This window comes from Molossus molossus, unplaced genomic scaffold (assembly GCF_014108415.1).
Source record: "Molossus molossus isolate mMolMol1 unplaced genomic scaffold, mMolMol1.p scaffold_m16_p_3, whole genome shotgun sequence".
Lineage (NCBI taxonomy): Eukaryota > Metazoa > Chordata > Mammalia > Chiroptera > Molossidae > Molossus > Molossus molossus.
In genome coordinates, this window is record NW_023425366.1 from 117,413,589 (window position 1) to 117,435,330 (window position 21,742).

Below are 21,742 nucleotides of genomic sequence, written 5' to 3' on the forward strand. Positions count from 1 at the left end.
GGTGGGTGAGACTTTTCCACATCTGTCTGTCTGGTCTTCTGTTCTGTTTATGCACAAGGTCCTGATTATCCCATTCCCTTTTCCCCTGACTTCACAGGTCTGGTTTCTGTCAGTGGTGCACCTTGTGAGTAATTAAAGAGTGCCCCTCTAAAGTCCCACTTCTGTTCTGAGGGTGGATGGGACCTCTCTGTCTCTATCCCTCCAGTCTCAACCTGACACTGTTCTGGCTTTTTACTCTGCCATTAATTGGCACTTTCCTATTTCCTATCCATCTTCCAGCCCCTTTTTGTGGGTCAGGTTTTCAAATCTTCTTGGAGTTATCCCACTGACACTGTGGATGGGATCGTCTTGTTGCCCCAAACCTTGTCTGTCCAGGACTGCTTGATCCCTTCCCTGTGTTTCTCCCTGCTTCCCAGTTTCTGACCTTGGACAGGGAAGTCCCCTTTGTCTGGCTCACTTGGCATTCCTATTCTTCTTCCCCTAACTCACCTCCCTCCAGATGGGTCACCCCTTTATGTTCTACAAGGGGATACAATTTCTATGTTTTAAGGGACTTGTCAGCTCTGAGCCAGCTTTTTGCCCATGGTTCTGGGACCGACCCCTGGCCTGTGGTAGTCTCTTCAGGTCCTGTCCAAGCAGCTGCCTGGAATGATTATTCCAAGGGCAGATCTGCAATGCTCACCACTGACCAGGCATAGCTGACCAACAGTGTTTTCATTGTACAATGAAAAAGTTAGGTAATTGATTACTGGAATTGTATCTGTTATTTGTTGAGTTCATCTCAATTGGGCCATGGAATTTTGTTTTTAAACTGAAACTGGTTTTGAACTTGGTCTAAAGCCGGCAAATTAAATTAGAAAGTATTGTGTGTTTAGAATACAAGAATGTGTAAGATATGCTGTTTGATTATGTTATTTGATAAATATTTAAATGATAAATAGCCAGAGTTCAATTCCTAGTCAGAGTTTGTCCCATAACATGTTCGCTGAGGCCACCTTGAAGGGGGAAAAGCCCTCTCCTTTTAGCAGTTTGCCTCCTTTTTTGGGTAAAACAGTATCTGAGGTTTCTTTCTTTCCCCCATTTTGTTCATCTCTAGACATGTTGTTCTCATGCTCCACCTCAGTGCCATTCTCCTCTAGAAAAATCTGCCATCTTAAATTCAGGAATTCTGAAACCACTCTTTTTGTCCTCTGAGCTTTTCAATTCTATTGTTTACACTTGCTTTCCACATTTTGTGTTTGTGTTTATCAGGCCTCTCAAAGACAATGGAATGCATTCTATGATTTGTTATAATTTTATTTATTTATTTATTTATTATTTTTTTATTTTTATTTTATTTATTTATTTTTTAATCCTCACCTGAGAACATTTTTCCATTTTTTGTTCAGATAGAGTGGGAGGGAGAAAGTGAGAGAAAGAGATCAATGTGAAAGGGACACATGGACCCCGGCTGGTGTGGCTCAGCGTCAACCCATGCACCAAGAGGTCGCTGGTTCTATTCCCAGTCAGGGCACATGCCCAGGTTGTGGGCCAAATCCCCACTTGGGGGGCATGCTGGAGGCAACGAATCGATGTTCTCCCTCTCATCGATGTTTCTCTCTCTGTTCCTCTTCATTTCTCTATCTCTAAAAAATCAATAAAGAATAAAAAAGAAAGAAAAAAAGGGACACACCGAGTGGCTGCCTCCCACACGATCCCAACCAGGGCCAGGGATGAATCGCAACTGAGGTATGTGCCCTTGACAGGAATTGAACCAGCAACTCACTGGTCTGAGGGCCGACGCTCTAACCACTGAGCCAAACTGGCCAGGGCTGATTGTAATTTTAAAGTGATTTTAAAGAAATTATTATAGCATACAAACTTTTAGTCACCTGAGCAAAATCTTAAATTAGTAAACAAGTTAACTCAAATACTTTTCGGAATTAACATGATTTGGGCTGGGGTTTGGGTTTGGTTTGGTTAAACAGGCATATCTTTAAAATCATCAGCATTAAATAATACTTTTATTCTACCTGGGGTTTATCAGTTAAGTAAGTTCATATTATCTCGGTTACAAAATTAGTTACCAAGAAAAATAACTCAGTATGATAAAATTTTCGTAAGTAATCTAAACTTAATTGTTAGGAGCAAGTAAATTAAGTAAATGTAAGTGGGATAAAAAGTTTCTTTCAGGTTAACTTTTTTTTTCATCCTTATCTGAGGACATTTTTTTTTTTTTTGCTTTTATCTTCAGATAGAGCTGGAGGGAGAGAGGGAGGGAGAGAGAGAGAGAGAAACATCAATGTGAGAGAGACACATCAACTGGCTGTCACCCACACGACCCCAACCAGGGCCAGGGACAAACTGCAACCAAGGTACATGCCCTTAGTGGAAACAGAACCCAGGATTCTCTGGTCTACAGGCCGACGCTCTAACCACTGAGACAAACTGGCCAGGGATCAGGTTAACTTTTTAGCAATAATTATAGTGCAAATAGTTTTATAAATCTCTTTGGTAACTTGAAACTTGAAAGCTTTGCAGACTGCCCAGCTGATGTGGCTCAGTGGTTGAGCATCGACCCATGCACCAAGAGGTCACTGGTTTGATTCCCAGTCAGGGCACATGCCCAGGTTGTGGGCCCGATCCCCAGTGAGGGGCATGCAGGAGGCGGCCAATCGATGTTCTTTCTCATGGATGTTTCTATCTCTCTCCCTCTCCCTTCCTCTCTCTCTAAAATCAATAAAGAAAAAAAAATTTTTTTGATTGTGCTATAAGGAAATATATTTTTAGAAATTATTCAAGCCCTGGCCGGTGTGGCTCAGCAGTTAGAGCGTCGGCCTGTGGTTCAGAGAGACCAGGGTTCGGTTCCCGCTAAGGGCATGTACCTCGGGTACAGTTTGTCCCCGGCCCTGATTGGGTCGTGCAGGTGGCAGCCACTCGATGTGTCCCTTTCACGTCGATGGTTCTCTCTCTCTCCTTTCCTTCCACTCTATCTGAACAAAAAATAAAAAAAAATGTCCTTGGGTGAGGATAAAAAAACAACAACACAAAAAACCAAATTATTCAATGTGTTCATAAAGGTATTAATCTAAAGAATACTAATTGCTTACCTTCTGGTTGTCACTAGAAATTGAGGTTCCTAAGAGTTAAGTTTTGTTTTGTTTTTTATCCTCACTCGAGGACATTTTTTGATATTTTGTTCAGATAGAATGGGAGGGGGAGAGAGAGAAACATCAACGTGAACGGGACACATCGAGTGGCTGCCACCCACACAACCCAATCAGGGCCGGGGACAAACTGCAACCAAGGTACGTGCCCTTAGCGGGAACTGAACCCGGGTCTCTCCAGACCGCAGGCCAAGGCTCTAACCGCTGAGCCAAACTGGCCAGGGCTTAAGAGTTAAGATTTCTAACTAAGATGTTTTTAGTAATAGAAGGTATAAGGTATGGAAATACATTTTTTAAAAGGAATTAAAAGAAGAGGTTTGTCCTAAAATAAGATCGGTTATTTCCGAATGAATTAAAAAGAGACAAACTCAGAGGGACTAAGAAAGTTATAGAAGGTGTGTGAAAAAAGATCTTGAGAAGATTTTCTATATGGTTAAGCTGAATTAAGACTGAAATTTAAACCCTGGCCGGTTTTGCTCAGTGGTCAGAGCGTTAGCCCTTGGACCAAAGAGTCACGGGTTTGATTCCGGTCAAGGGCACATACCTTGGTTGCAGTTTGTCCCCAGCCCTGGTCGGGTGGTGCGAGAGGCAACCAGTCAATGTGTCCTTCTCATATCCATGTTTCTTTCTCTCTCTCTCTCTCTCTCTCCCTTCCCTCTCCCTCTCCCTCTCTCTCTCTCTCTCCCCCTCCTACTCTATCTGAAGATAAATGGAAAAATATCCTTGGGTGAGGATTAAAAAAAAAAGATGGAAATTTAATTAAGTAAATGAATTTAAGTATCAAAAATAATCTAACGTAGCCCTGGCCGGTTTGGCTCAGTGGTTAGAGTGTCGGCCTGCGGTCCAGAGAGACCCTGGTTCAGTTCCCGCTAAGGGCATGTACCTCGGTTGTAGTTTGTCCCCGGCCCTGGTTGGTCGTGCGAGTTGCAGCCACTCGATGTGTCCCTTTCACATCAATGTTTCTCTCTCTCTCTTCCTCTCTCTCCCTCCCACTCTGTCTGAACAAAATATGGAAAAATGTCCTCGGGTGAGGATAAAAAAAAAGTAATCTAATGTAGAAGAAGAGTTTGGTTCTTATTCACTCAGTTAAAAAAAGTGTGGGGGGGTTGTATTTAGTCTACTCCAGATAAGATATTACAGAAGGGCCCTGGCCGAGTAGCTAGTTGATTAGAAAGTTGTCGGGATATGCCAAAGCTGATGGTTCAATTTCTGGTCAGGGCACATACAAGAAGCAACCAGTGAATGTATAAATAAGTGGAACAACAAATTGATGTTCCTCTCCCTCTCTCTTTTCCCCTTTTGCGCTCTCTCTCTAAAATCAATAAAACAAAATTTTTAAGATATTATAGAAGGTTTTCTACCTGGCCTGGCCGGTGTGGCTCAGGGGTTGAGCATCGACTCATGCACCAAGAGGTCGTCGGTTCAATTCCAGGTCAGGGCACGTGTCCAGGTTGTGGGCCAAATCCCCAGATGGGGGCATGCAGGAGGTGGCAGATTTTCTCTCTCATTAACGTTTCTATATCTCTCTCCCTCTACCTTCCTCTGTCTCTAAAATCAATAAAGGAAAAAAAGAGATGGTTTTCTACCTAGAAAGCAGAGATTCTATGTATTATTAAAAATTGTTTTGATCAGGTCCTTGATTAATTAGGAAAACAATCTCCTGAATCCTAAGAACTAAAGTTTTGTTAACCTGTATTTTTTTCCCATTTATCTTCAGATAGAGTGGGAGGGAGGGAGAGAGGGAGGGGGACGGAGGGGGGGGAGAGAGAGAGAGAGAGAGAGAGAGAGAGGTCGATGTGAGAAAGACACATCGACTGGTTGCCTCCTGCACGATCCAACCAGGACCAGGGACAAACTGCAACCGAGGTACATGCCCTTGACCGGAATTGAACCCATGACTCTTTGGTCCACAGCCTGACATTCTTAACTGCTGAGCCAAACCGTCCAGGGCAACCTGTATTTTTTTATTTGATACCTTTTTATTTTCACTTTAGGTATATGAGTAATTTAATATTGTTTCATAATGATATATGATCCTATTTAGTCAAATGTCCAAAATTCTTGATATATTTTGACAAACTTTCCAAAATTTAAGTTACAGAGGAATAACTTTTAGGTGTTTCAGAAGGGCCCCTGGAATAACTCAAAATATTGGTTTTTCTCTCCTTACAAAAGAGAAATATTAAACTAATTAGAATTATTTTGTGTGTTGAAATTACAAGAGAGGCATTGTTAAGCAGGTGTGGCTCAGTAGACTGAGCATCATCCCATGCACCAAGGGATCACTGGTTCAATTTCCAGTCAGGGCATATGTCTGGGTTGCAGGCTCAATCCCTGGTGAGGGTCTTGCAGGGGGCAGCTGATCGATGTTTCTCTCTCATCAATGTTTCTATCTCTCTCCCTTCCTCTCTCTGAAATCAATAAAAAACATATTAAAAAATAATAACACTTGCCCTGGCCGGTTTGGCTCAGCGGTTAGAGCGTCGGCCTGTGGTCCTGAGATACCCGGGTTCGGTTCCCGCTAAGGGCGCGTACCTCGGTTGCAGTTTGTCCCCGGCCCTGGTCGGTTGTGCGGGTGGCAGCCACTCGATGTGTTCCTTTCACATCGATGTTTCTCTCTCTCTCTCTGTTCCTCTCTCTCCCTCCCACTCTACCTGAACAAAAAAATAATAATAATACTTTATGTTTTATTTATATGTTATAAATGTTCCAGAAATATATGCAAAATTATGGAAATCTGAGATGTCCTGACATAAGATGTCTATCATCAAAATTGAGGGACACACTTAATACAAATGACACTATTGTGACACTAGTAGATGAAGTTCATTGTGTTTTTGTAACGACCCCTCATTGCAGACTTTTGCTATCCTGATGTCCTTGTAACAAGGCAACAATCTACTCCTAAATCAGAGAGATTAAGATGAGTGAATAATGGCTGTAAATTAAATGAATAGTGGGGGCTATGGGAAACCCAAGATGGCCACTTGGTTCTTTTCGGCTCCCAGGCATTTTTTGGCTTTTGCATTCCTTCATCCACCATAGTACATCCAAGCTGGACTTCATTCAACTGCCACTTAGTATGGGTTGTCGATGTCTTCTTATTGTATGTTTTTCTGGATGAGCTAAAGCATTCCTCTGCCACAGGCTGATGCACTCACAACAACAAAGAAATTGTTAGAAAATATATTTCCCACTTAGGGTATGCCTTCCAAAATCTCTAGTGATTGGGGCGCCCGGTTCACTGAGCAAATCATATGAAACTTAATGGACAGCCTTGAAAACTTCATGGGATTATGACTGAGCCTCTCACTCTCTGTTATCAGGCAAGGTCAAGAGAACTAATAGAAAAACTAGATTCAAGCAGAACAAGCTGAATTACACAGGACTGAATAAACTGATAAGGAGAGTTATAATTTTATGACTTTTTATTTGAAATATTGCTGATTTTTAAAATCTTTTGCTTTCCGGATATCAAGAATTTTCTTTATTTACACCTCTGTAGCAATATTGAGGTGTTTATTTTTCTGTAACTGATCCCTCTAGACTTTGGAAACTCTTAACGCGTATTATTATTTTCATGGCAATATGTTTGTTTGCACATATTCAAGACGAATATGTTCTTTTAATAACAGGACACAATCGAAAACTCTTAATGAGGCTTTGACTGGAATACCATATTTGAAAGAGACATGCATAGACTAGATGTTATCAGAAGACTCTGAGGAATTAAAATTGACTTTGGAGGCCAATAAAAGCCCTACGTTAAAACAGCCTGGTAGCTTACATGGTTCTCAGCAGTCTTTCCAGGTAAGGAACAAAGGTTGCTTTCCTGGGAGATGGAAAAGGAAGAACCTCAAGACATTTTGGAGAACCTCGAGAACGAAAGGAATTCACCCAAATTGATAGGTATTGCAGGCACATGCTGATGGCAAGTATGTGGCTTGGCTACTTAGCTCTGAGAGGCTAATTAGAGTTCAATCTAAGCAAGATGATCTGTTATAGCACTTGTGTCCTGTTATTTATTTGTTTACATGTCTGTGTTCCAGATTACAGCTGATTTATCTTTGTCTCCTACTGCCCAACACAGGGCACCCAACTAATGCTGAGTGACTGAATGATTTCCAAAATGCAAGGTATTCTCAAAATCAAGGTATTTTCAAAGAGCAGATAACAAAGAAGACAGTTAAAGGTGAATTCCAGAAATAAGAAAAATGTCTGGCTAGTGCATAAGCATTTTTGAGCAGCATTTTCACTACAAAAATTGCTGCTGATAGGGGTTGGGGGATGAGACTGTCCTTGTAGGGGGCCAAGCATGCAATACTTTGTAACCAAATAACTCACAAATGTTGCATTACATTGTTTTATTTTTTTATTATTATTATTATTATTTAATCCTCACCCGAGGACATTTTTCCATTTTTTGTTCAGGTAGAGTGGGAGGGAGAGAGAGGAACAGAGAGAGAGAGAAACATCGATGTGAAAGGGACACATCGAGTAGCTGCCACCCGCACAGCGACCAGGGCCTGGGACAAACTGCAAGTGAGGTACGCGCCCTTAGCGGGAACCGAACCCGGGTCTCTCAGGACCGCAGGCCGACGCTCTAACCGCTGAACCAAACCGGCCAGGGCGCATTACATTGTTTTAAAACTAGTTTCCTTACATCCCACAGATACAGCTACTGAGAACACACGTTTGTTTAGTTATTTTAAGGACTTTGAAAGCCTGATTAGGAGCAGAAAACTCCTTTACCCAACCCCCCCCACTCCTCCCCCTTTTTTAATCCTCACCTGAGGACACCTTTCCATATTTTGCTCAGACAGAATGGGAGGGGGAGAGAGAGAGAGAGAAACATGGACGTGAAAGAGACACATCGAGTGGCTGCCACCCGCACGACCCAACCAGGGCCGGGGACAAATTGCAACGGAGGTACGTGCCCTTAGCGAGAAATGAATCCGGGTCTCTCTGGACCACAGGCTTACGCTCTAACCACTGAGAAAACTGGCCAGGGCTCCACCCCCTTTTTCTTAAAAGAAATGAATAGGCAAAACTTTAAAGAACAAACGCTTGCCAACACCCTTTCACCCCATACATGCACAGGCCACCTGATACTTCCAGATGTCTGCCTCTGAAAATCTTTATTCCCCCAGTTAGCTTTAGAGAAGGAATTTACAGTGGCTTCTCTTCTTGTTTGTTACTACTCTAGGGAAGGGGTCAACTGGAAGAAGGCAAGAGCTGTACAATCTCATAACAAGCCCACATCCTGTCTCTAAGCACATTTTGGCAGAAATACACCAAAGCATTAAGTTATCATTATCTCCAGAGGAAAAAGCAAAATGCTACAGTGATCACAATTTACTAAACAGGAAAAAAAAAAAAACACAGCAGTTTGACACTGTAAAATTGAGTAATGTCCTATTCCTTGAGTCAGGCCCCAACAAACTACATGAATTAAAGATACATGAAGAGGCCCTGGCCGGTTTGGCTCAGCGGTTAGAGCGTCGGCCTGCGGTCCAGAGAGACTTGGGTTTGGTTCCCGCTAAGGGCACATACCTCGGTTGCAGTTTGTCCCCAGCCCTGGTTGGGTCGTGTGGGTAGCAACCACTCGATGTGTCCCTTTCACGTCTATGTTTCTCTCCCCACGCCCCTCTATCTGAACAAAATATCAAAAAATGTCCTCGAATGAGGATAAAAAATAAAATAAAAAAATAAAAAAAAGATACATGAAGTGGCCCTGGCCGGTTTGACTCAGCGGTTAGAGTGTCGGTCGGCCTGCGGTCCAGAGAGTCCTGGGTTCAATTGCCACTAAGGGCACGTACCTAAGTTGCGGTTTGTCCCCCGCCCTGGTTAGGGTCGGTGTGGGTGGCGACCACTAGATGTGTCTCTCTCACATCGATGTTTCTCTGTCTCTCTTCCTCCCTCTCTCCCTCCCGCTCTATCTGAAGATAAATGCAAAAATGTCCTTGGGTGAGGATTAAAAAAAAAAAAAAAAAGATACATGAAGTGGGTGCTTATTAATTCCCAAGACATCAACAGAACTGGTCAAACATTATTGTTTCCATTAATCATTATCGAGAAGAAATTCAAATAGCCCAGAATTTCTATGTCAACTAAGAACATGATTAGGCAGTAATGAATTAATAACATTAGAGAAAAAAAGGTAGACAAGATGGGGAGGGGAACAGCTGAATAGTGTATAGGCCAAGAAAGGCAGAGAATCATGTACTTCAGAGCTCTGAGAGGTACCAAACCCTACAGAGAGGACCAACCCTATAGCAAGTGCAGTGAGTGAAGTGTCCATAGTTCAAGCGGTGGAGCAGGGCTGGGGACTCAGGAGCTCAGCTCCTCCAGCACCCTAAGTAATTCTGAGCTATGCCTAGTTTGATGGCTGTGGTCTAAGGGAGCAAGGACACTAGATTTTTAAACAGCTTCCATTTCCTGTGCATGTGTTAAGTGACCACAGCTCTACGACAGTCTATTAGGCTTCTATGTCCAAAGCAACAGAGGGAAGCTGGTCCTGGAATTAGCCACTGTTCCCAGACCTCCCAGGATTTTCTGGCTGCTGGGCCAGGGCTCCATATACTCTTTCATACCTTGTTTCCAATATTCCAGCACCTTCTTGAAACACATCCTGACTTTCCAGAAAGCCTGTGGTTTTCGTTTCTTCAACAAACCCCACCCCCAACACTACTTAGGTCTAACTCTGTATCAGCCATAATTGATTATAAGATCTCTGAGGACATACCTGGAGCCTCACCCACACTAGTCAGTGAGGGTATTTAGTTGCCCTGTTCCTGGGAACGAGATTAGAACACCATGTGTATGTGGGAACATGCTGTCCTTTGCATAAGCACTCATGCATGTCCCATGACAGTTGGTGTTCGGTGAAAGGCTGTTTGTTTACAAAAGAATCCTAGGGTTTCTGTCTCTCATCTTCCACCCAAATACCTCCTCATCTGAAAATACAAATTCAGAGAAGTGTTGTTTCTGAAGATGAGTAAGAAAGGTATTCGCCAGAACAGAATAATCATTAACCTGTTTTTTGTTTTGTTTTTGTTGTTTTTTTATCCTCACCCAAGGACATTTTTCCATTTTTTGTTCAGATAGAGTAGGAGGGAGAGAGAAGAAGAGAGAGAGAAAAACATCGATGTGAAAGGGACACATTGAGTGGCTGCCACCCACACAACCAACCAGGGCCAGGGACAAACTGCAACCAAGGTACGTGCCCTTAGCGGGAACCGAACCCAGGTCTCTCTGGACCGCAGGCCAACGCTCTAATTGCTGAGCCAAACCAGCCAGGGCCATTAACCTTTTTTTGATTGCAGTTCCCTCTAAGATCAGATGAAGTCTTCGGACTCTCTCCAGGACAATCACATATTTAAAAAATGTTGCCTATGCCATCCCAGAGCAACTACAGGCAATTCACTCGTGGACCCAGAATTGAGGTTAAGAACCCTTCTAAAAGTCTCTTTATAAGAGACATTCTCTTTGTGGGTAATAGGTTTTTAGTAAGACCTCTGAGTACTTGCTAAAGAGAGGTATCCCCTTTCTTTGGCCTCTTTCCGGCCTCTTTCCTTTCCTCTTCCTATTCTTTTACTAACCCCAGTGGGTTCAGTTCAAGTTCTCCTATCTTTTCTGTTTCTCAGCTCTTCACTTTCCTGATAAACCTTACAAAGTGAATGCCAACTCCTAGTGAACAAGGACTATGCTGGGTTTCTTGTTGTTTCTGCACACCCCCTGAGTGCCAATACTTTGCACACCATAGAGGCACTACATGCTAGCCAAGTGGGTAGATATCACTGCTTCTTTGTCCCTCTACTTTCTTTTTTTTTTTTTTTTTTGTACAGATAGAGTGGGAGGGAGAGAGAAGAAGAGAGAGAGAGGGAAACATCGATGTGAAGGGACACATCGAGTGGCTGCCACCCGCACGACCAACCAGGGCCGGGGACAAACTGCAACCGAGGTACATGCCCTTAGCGGGAACCGAACCCGGGTCTCTCCGGACCGCAGGCGGACGCTCTAACCGCTGAGCCAAACCGGCCAGGGCTGTCCCTCTACTTTCAAGCATTTGCACTTAAAAATTAACTGCTTTGATGCCCTGGCCGGTTTGGCTCAGTAGTAGAGAGTCGGCCCACAGACCAATGAGTCATGGGTTCGATTCCAGCCAAGGGCACATAACTCGGTTGCAGTTCGTCCCCGGCCCTGGTCGGGCTCATGCAGGAGGCAAGCAATCGATGTGTCTCTCTCACATCGATGTTCCTCTGTCTCTCTCCCTCTCTTTCCCTCCCATTCTGTCTGAAGATAAATTGAAAAATATCCTCGAGTGAGGATTAAAAAAAAAGATTTAAAAAAATTTAACTTCTTTGAAATCTGGATATATGCCCTGGAAAAGCCAAATGCAAAGGGCAAGAAAATATAATCTGCAGCAGCTTGTCACCCCACTTTTTAAAAAATCTTCACCCAGATATATGTTTTATTGATTTTTTTTTTTTAGAGACAGAGGAAGGGATAGAGAGAGAAAGAGAGATAGAGGGACATTAACATGAGAGACAAACAGTGATATGAGAACGAAACTTCGATCGATTGCCTCCTGTAGGCACCCAAACCAGGGATGAAACCCATAACCTAGGTATGTGCCCTGACCAGGAATTGAACCTACAACCTTTTGGTGTATGGGATGATGCTCCAACCAACTGAGCCACTGAGCCACCCGGTCAGGGAAGTCATCCCACTTTTGACTTTGCAAACACAAAAAGTCTCACAAAAAGCAAGACAAACATGACATTGACCAAAGACACTTGGAAACTTTGCTGAGGGTGACAGAAATCCAAGTGTATAGTAGAGGAATTAAGTGTTTTAAGTTATTTTCTAATTAGAGGGATACCTGCTATTACTAAGCAAAAAGAAGGCCTGACTCTCCCCTTGCCTTCCTCTAGGAAAAAACCCAAGGGAGTGAAGGGTTGTTTTCTTTTTGAATGCATTTGAAATTAATCCCCCCCTTTGTTTTTTTAGAGGAAGGGAAAGGGAAAGAGAATGAGAGAGAAACCCCTACTGGGGATTGAGCCTGCAACCTGGGAATCAAACCGGTGAACTCTCAGCACATGGGACAACTCTCAACTAACTGAGCCTAACAAACCAGGAAGGGAGTAAAGGTTTAACACTGCTTCACTACATCTGCTTTTTTCTCATCTGCCTTCAAACACTACCCAGAGCTCTCTCCTAACCCACACTCAATTTTGCTTACTGATTCTTTCTCTTCACCTACCTGCCTGCCCTCCTCCAGATTATGCTGGAATAGTTCTAGGTGATAACAGATCCTCTGCAGCAGCCTGAAATAGTCTTGCCAGAGAGAACAGCAGATCCAGCATCCAAGGAAGGGGATGGCTACACTTGGGCATGTGACATGCCATATTATCATCAAAAAACATTTATATTGTTCATGGGCTCTGTGAATACAATAAGGCCTAAGACCTTATAGCTTCAAGTAGCTTTCAGAGAGAGAGAACACAAGGTGTAGCATAGTAGAAATACTAATTGTGCAATACAGACAACAGTGCTAAAGATACAGCCTTATGTTCCAGATTAACCAGGACAGTTCTGATTCAAATATCCCATCACATCAATCAATTCCTTCAGTACACCTGTATGCGCAAACTATGGGTCCCACTGTTTGACATAAAAAATATGATCATGAACCCTGGCCGATTTTGCTCAGCGGTTAGAGCGTCGGCCTGCGGTCCGGAGAGACCCGGGTTCGGTTCCTGCTAAGGGCATGTACCTCAGTTGCAGTTTGTCCCCAGCCCTGGTTGGGTCGTGTGGGTGGCAACCACCCAATGTGTCCTTTTCACGTCGATGTTTCTCTCTCTCTCTTCCTCTCTCTCCCTCCCACCCTCCTGCTCTATCTGAACAAAGAATGGAAAAATGTCCTCTGGTGAGGATGAAAAAAATAAAATGATCATGCCCTGGTCAGTTTTGCTCAGTGGTTAGAGCATTGGCCTGCAGACCAGAGTCATGGATTCAATTCCAGTCAACGGCACGGCACGTACCTTGGTTGTGGTTCGGTCCCAGGCCCTACTCAGGGTGGGAGGCAACCAACTGATGTGTCTCTCTCACATCAATGTTTCTCTCTATATCTCTTTCTCCCTCTCCCTCTCCCACTCTATCTGAAGATAAATGGAAAAATAATCTTTGGGTGAGGATTTTAAAAAAAGATCATCACAGTGACTGATGAGGCAGGCCAGCCAACTAGGTTAGCTGAAAGCATGAAGGCAGATTGTTTAATCATGCTAGCGCCTTCCCACAGCCCTCAAATAATTGTAGGATTGAAAACAAGACAATGAAACTTGAGTTTTCTGAGACTGAGAGACAGCTCATAGGGAGAAAGGCAGGAAGCTAGGAGTATTTACAAAAAGTCAGGCAGGCAGAGTGCAAGACACCTGTTTCTGTTATGCCATTCTTCCCCAAAGCCTTTTCAAAGTTACTAAGAAAGAACTATGACAATAATTAAGCCTATGATACTCTTGGGAAGGAAGTAAATCTATTCATGTAACAAAAATTATTTTTCCCCCTAAGCAGAAGAGAATATCCACTTGCTTGGCCTCTTACACACAAACTGACAGCAGTTATTACCATGCAACAATCACCCCTTTCTTTCCTCTTCTGATGTCCCCTTCCTCATGTATCCTCCTCATTTACTTCTCTATCCTCCTGCCAGTCCATTCCCTCTTCTGTCCAGCCTGTACTTTAGACAAGGGGGCCCCAAACAAGAATGACATGGGAAATTAAAAACGCAGACTCCCAGGCCCAAACTTATCAAAACAGAAAGGTTTGGAAACCCATCTTAAATCAACAAGCAGCTTTCATGGTACCAAAAATCTTAAGACTCATCAAGTATTAACCTCATTTTTCAGATACAAGAACTACAGCTCAAAGGGTTTAAATGTTTTTTTCATGGTCAAAAATATACTACCAAAACTTTCTTTCTTGGAAGAAACAAACCATTTACTTTTCATTCTTTCTAATTGCATGTATTTGGATACATATGCATACATGTGAAATAAAATTATCTAGTATTGAATAGCTGTTTGCATAAAAATGATTACAAATTGCCCCGGCCAGTTTGGTTTAGTGGTTGGAACACAAACCCATGGACCAAAGGGTCATGGGTTTGATTCCCAGTCAAGGGCATGTACCTGGATTTCTGGTTCGATCCCCGGCTCTGGTCGGGGTCATGCAGGAGGCAACCAATTGATGTGTCTCTCTCACATCAATGTTTTTTTCTCTCTTTCTATCTCCCTCCCTCCCACTCTGTCTGAAAATAAATGGAAAAATATCCTTGGGTGAGGATTTAAAACAATAATGATGATGATGATGGCACTGCTTTTGAGCAGTGCAAAAATATCAAAAAATTATTCAGATTACAAGACAGAGCTTTTATCCTATGTTTTTGCACAAACCTAACAAGATATAACTTAAAAGCAGACAACATTCACTGTGTTGAACACAAAAGATGTAACCCAGATTTTTTCATTCTCCCACTGAACACTATCAGAAAAAAAGACTGCATTAAATCAGCAATGTTCAATCTTCTTCAGCTCATAACACACAAAATAAATTACTAAAATTCTGCAGCACACCAAAAAATATATATTTTTTTGCCGATATGACCCTCCCCCCCAAAAAAACAGGTATAATTTTGATTTATTTATTTTTATTTTTTTGTTAATCCTCACTCAAGAATATTCTTCCATTGATTTATTTTTTAGATAGAATGGAAGGGAGAGAGGAAGAGAGGAAAAGAGAGAGAGAGAGAGAGAGAGAGAGAGAAACATCAATGTGAGGGAGACACATCAATTGATTGCCTCCCTCATGACCCCAACCAGGGCCAAGGATCAAATCTGCAATCCAAGTACATATTCTTTTTTTTTTTAATCCTCACCCGAGGACATTTCTCCAAATTTGTTCAGATAGAATGGGAGGGAGAGAGAGAGAGAGAAACATCAACGTGAAAGGGACACATCGAGTGGTTGCCACCTGCACAACCCAACCAGGGCCGGGACAAACTGCAACCGAAGTATGTGCCCTTAGCAGGAACAGAACCTGGGTCTCTCTGGACTGCAGCCGACGCTCTAACAGTTGAGCCAAACTGGCCAGGGCCAGGTACATATTCTTGACCAGGAATTGAACCCATGACCTTCAGTCCACAGGCCAATGCTTTAACCACTGAGCAAAAATAGCCAGGACTAATTTTGATTCATTTACACTGGACAGCTATTATGTTGGCTATTGTCATTTTTCTTTACTTTCTTTTTTTTTTTTAATTAATCCTCACCTGAGGATTTTTTCCATTGATTTTTAGATAGACTAGAAGGGAAGAAGGGAGAAAGGGAGAGAGACAGAGAGAGAAATAGCAATGTGAGAGACACATCGATTGGTTGCCTCATGCACGACCCCGACCGGGGCCAGGGATTAAACCTACAACCCAGATATGTGACTTGGACTGGGAATCAAACCTGAGACCCTTCGGTCTGCAGGTCAATGATCTAACCACTGAGCCAAACTGGCCAGGAAGTTGTCATTTTTTTATTTGACAATCTATGGGAAAGAGGTCAGTGCCTCTGACTAAATAGTCCAGTATTGCATGTTTTTTTAAATCCTCACCTGAGGATATTTTTCTATTTATCTCCAGAAAGAGTGGGAGGGGGGACGGAAGGAAGGAGGGGGGGGGGGGGAGAGAAACACTGATGTGAGATACATTGATTGGTTGCCTCCCACACAACCTGACCAGGGCCAGGGATGAACCGCAACCAAGGTATGTGCCCTTGACCAAAACTGAACCCGAGACTCATTGGTCTGTTGGCTGACGCTCTAACCGCTGAGCCAAACCGGCCAGGGCAGGTATTGTGTTTTTTTTGTTTTTTGTTTTTAATTTATTTTTTTTATCCTCACACGAGGACATTTTTCCATTTTTTATTGAGATAGAGTGGGAAAGAGAGAGAGAGAGAGAGAGAGAAACATTGACGTGAAAGGGACACATTGAGTGGTTGCCACCCACACAACCCAACCAGGACCGGGGACAAACTGCAACCGAGGTACGCGCCCTTAGCGGGAACCGAACCCAGGTCTCTCTGGACCGCAGGCCGATGCTCTAACCACTGAGCCAAACCGGCCAGGGCTGTTTTAAAAATTCTTGTGGCACACCAGTGTGTCTCTTGCAGCACACCAGTTGAAAATCGCTCTATTAAATGTCTATTTATAACTTTTTGGTTAACTATGGCTAATAATGTACCAGGAGGTAATTTATAGTTTTTCATTTTTTTTCTCTCCAAGGAGTTCCAAGTTAAATTTTAAAGTTTTACACTGAAATATACAATTCCAATTTTCCTCCTGGAGGAGTGATGATATTCCAGTTTTTGGTATAATCCTGATCAGAGCTCAACTGAACTCTGGAAAGAGACAGTTTTTATTTATTTTTATTTATTTTTTAATCCTCACCTGAGGATATTTTTCCATTTATAATCAGATAGAGTGGAAGGGAAGGGGAGAGAGGGAGAGAGAGAAACATCCATCAACGTGAGAGAGACACATCGACTAGTTGCCTCCTGGGTGACTGGATCAGGGCCTGGGACAAACTGCAACCAAGGTATGTGCCATTGACTGGAACTGAACCCGACACTCTAACTGCTGAGCCAAAGTGGCCAGGGCAAGAGTCAGCTTTTAAAAGAACACTAAAAAAAAAAAAAAATCAATGTAGCCTAAAAGCCCTAGCTGTCCAGGTTTGCTTTTCAATAGTCTTGATGAGCAGTGAGCTGAATGCAATGAATACTTTACTTTCTGTAACTCATCTTTTCATTGGCATCGGCATTTCTAGAGTAGCTCAAACTCCCAACTCTAGGATTCACAGCATCTCACTTTATTGATCCACACAAAAGGAAAAAAACACACAAATTAAGTCAGAAAATGGGGGAATCACAGAGATTCCTCTTCGAATCCCCAGTTAGATAAGGTCACTCAATGAGAAGGTGTGATTGCAAGGCCCCTCAAATTCCTACACCTTCACCAGTGTTCTGGCTTAGGCACTGTATTTGAAAACTTTCCAGTTTCACCAAGGAAATTTGCAAATGCCCAATTGAACTGTGAGCTCCTGGTAAGCTCTGTCATGTTTCTTAGAAAAAAAAACAAACTAGAGGACAAAGCATAGATTTACTAATGTGTATTCCTTTTCCCCCGCCTCACAGAAGAAAAACTAAAAACTAAATCTGGGAGTTAAATCAAACACACTGATTAATGCCATACCAGAAATTCAAATACATAAAATCAGTAAGCTCCACAGTTTAGGGGATGGGGAAGACAGTTTAAATAACCCATTTCCAATCTCTAAAACTCTGTTTAGGAAAGAGCATGGGATCTGGAGGCAGTCGACCACGTGACATCTTGGTTGTGGGATGCAGGTCAATTCCTTATTCCCAATCTCATCACTAACCCCATTTACAAGTGGGAAAACGATCAATGCATAGGGTTTTGTAAATGGCTGAGAATGAGAGAGCTTCCTGAACTACACGATGTTTATTTCCTGGTTCACAGAGCCATAAACATGACACAACAAGGATGCCGGCCACAGGCCACAACAACCGGTTCATCAGACCAATTTAAAAGGCATGACAGACAGGCCTTGTGCAAAGACTGTGCAAGGCGGTCCAGGCAGCTCTTAAGAGGCAATTAATACACCTACAGCACTGTGCTTATGAGGTGACAGGTAAACTGCCCACCCCAATTAACCGCTGCCCCTGGCGCTGACTTCTCCCAACGTGGCGCTCTGCACCAAGGCATCCGCAGGTCACTCATGAAGTCATCACCGTGACTCAAAGGGCCCTGCGGTCTAAGGTGAGTCAGACAGAGGAAGGGCAGAGCCACGGCCTAAGACAAGCGGCCACGCTGAAGGAGGTCCTAGTGCTCACGGGCCCAAGGTGGACGGACGTGCGGCTGGGAGGTCAGTTGCTGCAACCTCCGCCGGAAACTCCAAGTCCACCTGCAGCGACTCGCGGGTCACCTCACCCAGCGCACTCACGACGCCGGAGGACGCAATGGGGCCCAACGCGAACAGGGCTTGCCCGGCCCTCGGAAATGTAGTCTATGAAGCGGGGTCCCCACGCCCAGCCACTTCCCGCTCGCCCCCCTACCGCCGTCCACACCGGGTCTTGCTCAGGCTGGCGCTGGGGACGCAGCGGGCCGCGGCCGGCGGAACCCAACTCCCGAAGACCGTGGCCCGTCAAAGGCCCGCCGAGGAGCCCGGAGAAAGTCTGGGAGGGCGCGGGCCACTCACCAGCCGTGGATCCACTTGGCCGTCCGTCGGTTTGTCAGTCCGTCTATCTGTAGCAGTCCCTGGGCTTTCGTCAGGAACTACCTTAGGCGCCGCCACCGCTACCGTAATCAAGCTGGAGAGCGCGGGGACGACCCTACGTGCGCACGCAGCGGGAGGCGGGGCCTGCGGAGGACACGCCTCTGCGGCGGGCACGTGGCTAGTCTTGGTACCCAGATCTGTCCGGGAAGTTGGGGTGCTTGTACATGAATGCTAGCACTGATAAGAACAGGTGTTTATGAGATCGCCTCTGGGCTACGCGCTTTTCTTGCCCGATGTTACTACCTCTTCAGGCTCATCTCGCGCTAGGCTCCACCTGTCGTTTCTCTTCCAGCCACATTGACTTCCAGTCATTTCCTTAATCATCAGGCTGGCTGCAGAGTAAATGACTGGCTGGTAATGTCCAGAGTAGGCAAAGGTGTGGGAAGTTGGCAAGTGTTTGTTGGAGTTTTGGGGTGTCCACGAAAGAAATTCCAAACCTAAAGAAAAGTTTAAAGAGTTGAGCCCTGGCCGGTTTGGCTCAGCGGTTGGAGCGTCGGCCTGCGGTACAGAGAGACCCGGGTTCGGTTCCCGCTAAGGGCACTACCTCGGTTGCAGTTTGTCCCCGGCCCTGGTTGGTCGTGCGGGTGGCAGCCCCTCGATGTGTCCCTTCACATCGATGTTTCTCTCTCTCTCTCTTCCTCTCTCTCCCTCCCGCTCTATCTGAACAAAAAATGGAAAAATGTCCTCGGGTGAGGATAAAAAAAAAAAAAAAGAGTTGACTAGAGCCAAGGATTGGGCGCTAGGCCGGGAAGCAAAATCTTAAAGGCTAGAGATAATTCTCCTGGGAATAGCAATTTTGCAGTTAATTTATACATTGGAATCAAAGGAGAAGACCTAAGAAAGGTTACATGAAATCCATTGATGGACGATTAGAGCAGCGGGAAAAAGTAAAGCGGGAAAATCTCTAGGATTAGATGTTTCTTTTTCTTTTCTTTTTTTTTTTTTTCTTTTTTTTTTTTTACAGATAGAGTGGGAGGGAGAGAGAGGAAGGGAGAGAGAGAGAGAAACATCGACGTTAAGGGACACATCGAGTGGCTGCCACCCGCACGACCAACCAGGGCCGGGGACAAACTGCAACCGAAGTACGTGCCCTTAGCGGGAACCGAACCCGGGCCTCTCCGGACCGCAGGCCGACGCTCTAACCGCTGAGCCAAACTGGCCAGGGCAGATGTTTCTTTTTCAATGGTGGGTGCAGCATAGTTAACATTTAACATAGTTTACAGAAGTATGCAGGTCAAAGATAACAATGAGGAATTTTGGGGTTGTCTTCCCCATGCTGCACTGGGATGTTTATCTTTGCCAGTCTGGAGAAGAGATCATTCTGACATTTTAAATATATTATTTATTCTAGATGTACATAAGCAATAGATAGGGCTTGTTCAAGGTAGAGATTAATCTATCCTATAGGTCTTACGACATGACTTCCCACCATAACCCGCTCAGTTGGGAATGTTTTAATGAACAAAACAACCTGTGTGGTTACTTTCAGTTATTGAGCTTATCAGGCTTGCTAAGGTAGCCTCTTTTTTTGTTCACATGGGGAAGGAGGGACAATTTGACAAGATCTGTTAAAATTTAGAATGAGCCCAGCTGCTGTGGCTCAGTGGTTGAGCATCGACCCATGCACCAGGAGGTCACGGGTTCGATTCCCAGTCAGGACACATGCCCAGGTTGTGGGCCAAATCCCCAGTGGGAGGGCATGCAGGAGGTGGCCAATTGATGTTCTCTCTCTTCGATGTTTCTATCTCTCTCTCCCTCTCCCATCCTCTCTCTCTAAAATCAGTAAAGAAAAAGAAATTTTTTAAAAATTTAGAATGGGGCCCTGGCCAGTTTAGCTTAGCAGTTAGAGTGTGGGCCTGCGGTCCAGAGAGACCCGGGTTTAGTTCCTGCTAAGGGCATGTACCTCGGTTGCAGTTTGTCCCCAGCCCCGGTTGGGTCATGCAGGAGGCAGCCACTCGATGTGTCCCTTTTACATCGATGTTTCTCTCTGTCTCTTCCTCTCTCTCCCTCCTACTCTATCTGAAGGAAAGAAGAAAAATGTCCTCGGGTGAGGATAAAAAAATAAATAAAAATTTAGAATGGGTTCTCTTTGATCCAATAATTCCACTTCTGGGTACCTATTCTAGAGAAATACTTTTGTTACCGAACTCAAGGTGTACACTACTTGAGTTGCTCTATTAAAAAATGCGATGTGGCTGTTGCAAGGAGTTTTATTTACTTGCAGCAAGTAAGGGAGACAGGGAATTTGTCACCGACAAAGAGGTTCTTGCCCTTCCCCTATCCCCCCCACCTGCCCCGCCCAAGATAGAAATCAAGAGAGGAGGCAAAACAGATTCAAAATTAGAGATTTATGCCTGGCTAGTGTGGCTCAGTGGACTGAGCACTGGGGGGTGCCCCTTGGACTGAGAGGTCCTGGTTTAATTCCTAGTCAGGGCACATGCCTGGGTTGTGGGTTCGAACCCAGTAGGGGACATGCAGGAGGCAGCCAATAGATGTTTCTCTTTCACATCAATGTTTCTGTCTCTCTCTCCCTTCCTCTCTCTCAAAAATCAATAAAAATTGGTGTGTTTTCGTTTTGTTTTGTTTTGTTTTTTAATTAGAGGTTTAGTCTTGGCTGGTATGGTCCAATTGATTGGGAATTGTCCCAACCGAAAAGGTCACCAGTTTGATTCCTGGTCAGGGCACATGCTCATGTTGTAGGTGGGTTCAGACCCTGGTCAGAGTGCATGTGGAAGACAACCAATTAATGTTTCTCAGATAGATGTTCTTCTTTCTCCTTAAGAAATAAAACATAAAAACATATTAAAAAAAAACAATTTAAAAATAAAAGAAGCAACCAATGAATTCATAAATAAGTGGAACAACAAATAGATTTTTTTTCTCTCTCTCTTAAAAAAAAAAAAATAGCAAGAAATAACATTTAGGAGTGCCCATACCTTGAAACCTTTGTCCTATCTAACACTGGCAAGAATTAAAAAGGGCCCTGGCCGGTTTGGCTCAGCGGTTGGAGCGTTGGCCTGCGGTACAGAGAGACCCGGGTTCGGTTCCCGCTAAGGGCCTCGGTTGCGGTTTGTCCCCAGCCCTGGTTGGTCATGTGGGTGGCAGCCACTCGATGTGTCCCTTCACATCGATGTTTCTCTCTCTCTCTTCCTCTCTCTCCCTCCCGCTCTATCCAAACAAAAAATGGAAAAATGTC

The 21,742-nt window shown here is 44.1% G+C and overlaps 1 protein-coding gene across 5 annotated transcripts in view; it reads right to left on the reverse strand.

The window, feature by feature from the left end:
- HMOX2 (heme oxygenase 2) overlaps positions 1-18,583 on the reverse strand; it is a 36,536-nt gene extending 17,953 nt beyond the window's left edge. Inside the window, exon 1 of one of the 5 annotated variants that reach the window (XM_036278712.1) lies at positions 18,550-18,583. The gene's annotated coding sequence lies outside the window, so the exon portion shown is untranslated. Of the gene's footprint in view, positions 1-4,507; positions 4,552-18,325; positions 18,347-18,468 lie in introns of those variants that run through there. The other 4 variants (XM_036278714.1, XM_036278711.1, XM_036278709.1 and 1 more) reach the window with 4 other exon arrangements.
- Between the last annotated feature and the right edge of the window lie 3,159 nt (positions 18,584-21,742).